Source organism: Mercenaria mercenaria, chromosome 16, assembly GCF_021730395.1.
Source record: "Mercenaria mercenaria strain notata chromosome 16, MADL_Memer_1, whole genome shotgun sequence".
Lineage (NCBI taxonomy): Eukaryota > Metazoa > Mollusca > Bivalvia > Venerida > Veneridae > Mercenaria > Mercenaria mercenaria.
The window spans coordinates 1,108,024-1,110,930 of record NC_069376.1 but is presented as its reverse complement, the minus strand read 5'-3'; the positions used below and the strand labels follow the sequence as shown (position 1 = coordinate 1,110,930).

The 2,907-nt window shown below is 34.5% G+C and overlaps 1 long non-coding RNA gene across 1 annotated transcript; it reads left to right on the top strand.

Annotated features, from left to right (window-relative positions):
- The first annotated feature begins 1,459 nt into the window (after positions 1–1,459).
- On the top strand, positions 1,460–2,907 carry LOC123543565 (uncharacterized). The gene is made up of 3 exons (XR_008367564.1): positions 1,460–1,554; positions 1,847–1,948; positions 2,270–2,907. It is a non-coding gene; the product is annotated as an uncharacterized LOC123543565 (long non-coding RNA).

Sequence of the window (2,907 nt, the reverse complement as noted above, 5' to 3'; positions counted from 1 at the left end):
GACGCCGACGCGGACATCGACATAGGGATGAAATAAAAAAGTGGAAAACCACAGGTCGCCTAACACGACATAACCGCAAATGTTGCAGGCTCGGTCTGATTGAGCCTGTTCATGGACGGTAGCGGAAGTGCAAGCTACCGTCCACGCCCTCTAGCCCCGGGTTGAGCAGAACTCAACATTTACACATGTTATAAGTACAAGAATGTAATTTAGACATTCGCAGATGTATTCATACGACGGTGCACATGGAACCTTCAATGATGCACAGAGTGCAAATCCATGAAAAGTGGCGTATAGTCCCCAGATAAAATAATGGCTGTGCCCTAAACAAGAAAACAGTGGGCAGAATTAAACAAACTGGAGTCCAAAAGCTCCACCTATTCTTTGAATAGTCGAGCTAAAACACATAATTTTCCTTTCTTTTTCAAATGCTGCAGACCTATCTTTCTCATGCAGTGTTCATGTAAAATTGGTTAAATTTGTAACATAACTGACATTTGTTGCAGTCCTACCCAGAAATGTGCGATTTCACTTTTCTACTACAAAGACAAAAAACAACGTCAATTTCCCTAATTAACAGTTTTACTGCACATTTCGGTATTACCAGAAAATTTGGCCGTAATGCTCTTCGTTGAACTTGAGTACAATTGTCTTGCAATAACGGTGCTATTTATTGTAACAACGAAATATTAACGACATATGAGTCATAACGAGTAAAGATCTCATGTGATACGGGTAATTTTTTCTAATAAAATTGAACGAATATCTCGTAATTACGAGATAAGAACGATTGTTTTCTAATAACGATATAAAATACATATACATACATTTTAGAATGTCTTCACCTGGACCCGTCATTTATTAAATTACTTGATTTATATAAAACTGCAAACTTAGCACGAACAAAACATGGGCAACTATTAATACATACATCATAAGGCCAAGTTTAATTTTACTTTTTGTAAAGGCACTTCAAATCATTCATAAATATGACAAAACGAGATATGTTCGAAACTTTCCTAAGAATCAGCACTGGATATCATTAGTGTTTAAAAAATTTAATTGCAATAAACATTTATATGCAATCTAATTTAAACTCCATTTGACTTGGTATTTTTATTTAGCACAGAGACACAAATCAATGATTTGTCTTTGCCTCAAAGAGGACAATATTAGAGACATTATATAATATCACGACAATCTTGATTTTTTCGTGAGGACCGTGTTTTAAGTCAGAGAAAAGCCTCAAACTATCCATTATGTGAAAGAATGGACAATCTCGGCGCGTTGCGCCTCGATTTGTCCATTCTTTCACATAATGGACAGTTTTCGGCTTTTCTCCTTTACTTATAGACCAGAATCTGTCTCATTTTATGTATATGAAAAATTAATAAGCACTTTGACTGAATGAATCTTCAAAAAATCAATGATAGAATAATGTTTTGCTTATTTTTTTTTCAGAGCAACATGTCCAGGCCTGCCAAATATTTATGAAGCATACTGAAGTGATGTGTGTGTGTGTTCCACAGCTGTAAATTATGGAAAGAAAAGCAGGTATTTATTTTACAAAAATTCTCTATTGAATTTTAGCAGACATAATGCCTTTTCAGCTTCATCACAGTGTAAGGCTGTAGAAACTTTGTAATGAATTTATGTAAGGCAGAAAACTTGAAAATCTAACACTGTTTGAAGATATATGAACTAGCTCAGCTTTCAGAAATGTTCAGAAAATATTTCTAGACTAAATTTCATCTCATTCATTGTGTGTAAAAATACATAAGCACTTTTACAGAATGAATTATAAAGATGTATTGATTTTCTAATGATTTGCTTATTGTTTTTTCAGTGCACTGCAGTGAATTGCACAGGCCAAGATGTCTCAAGTTGTACATTCAAACAGAAGTGATGGGTGACAGGCTTTTACTAGCAACTTGTGAAGAAAAATCAGGTAGCTATTCATTTTACAAATATTGAATTAAAAAAAATACAATACCATTTCAGCTTGATGCTTGAACTTTTTGTTGTATTTTCTATACTGGAGGCTGTCAGTATCAAGTGTCATTTTACATTTGATTTGTGTGATGCACAAAAAAAAAATATGAACAGTGAGTTACAGATGCAATGATAGATTTTCCTCAGCATTTTTCTTGAGAGAAAAAAAATAGATTTTCATTTCAACAAGCATAATTTCATTTCAGCTTCATATGTTTGCATTGAATTTGTTGGAAAATTTGAAATGCCATTCAGTCTTATAATTTTTCTGTTACAGGTAGCTAGAGCAGAGACCAGATGCTGTGATTGATGCAAACAGAGATAGACGTTTTACAATTGAAATGATAGACTCTGATATTTGCATGTATTGTTTTGTATGATGAACTTTGCCCGTACAAGTGGCTATGCCCGTAAAAGAGGCACACTTTTGCTCATTGTGTTTGTTATCTTTTTAAAAATATATAAAGTAATGGTAGTCTCCGAGATGAAGGTTTAGTGTTGTTAGTATGTATCATGAGCCTAATAGCCCGTCCTGTCCGTCCGCAGTCAATACTTTGCCAGCTTGTTTGCTAAGTACACTCTCCCTATGAAACATTAAGAGACACTGGCATTCACCAGTGTGAGTAAACATGTTCACTCATGCTGGTAGTGCCTTTGTGTATTAAGTGTACTTGGTAGGCAAGTGTGGTCTATCACATCTCGGAGATACATATAATTAAATCAGACAAGGGTCGTTGACAAAGATAAAATGAGACGTGTTATACTATTTAACTATACTTATGAGATACTTTATAAGGTAGATGGTCCTTCAAAATTTCAACACTTTGAACAACAAAACTCTTGATTTCTGATTGATCATTTTTCTTGAACGTCTCATTTTATCTTTGCCACTGTGCCCTTACTGCATCGAAATTG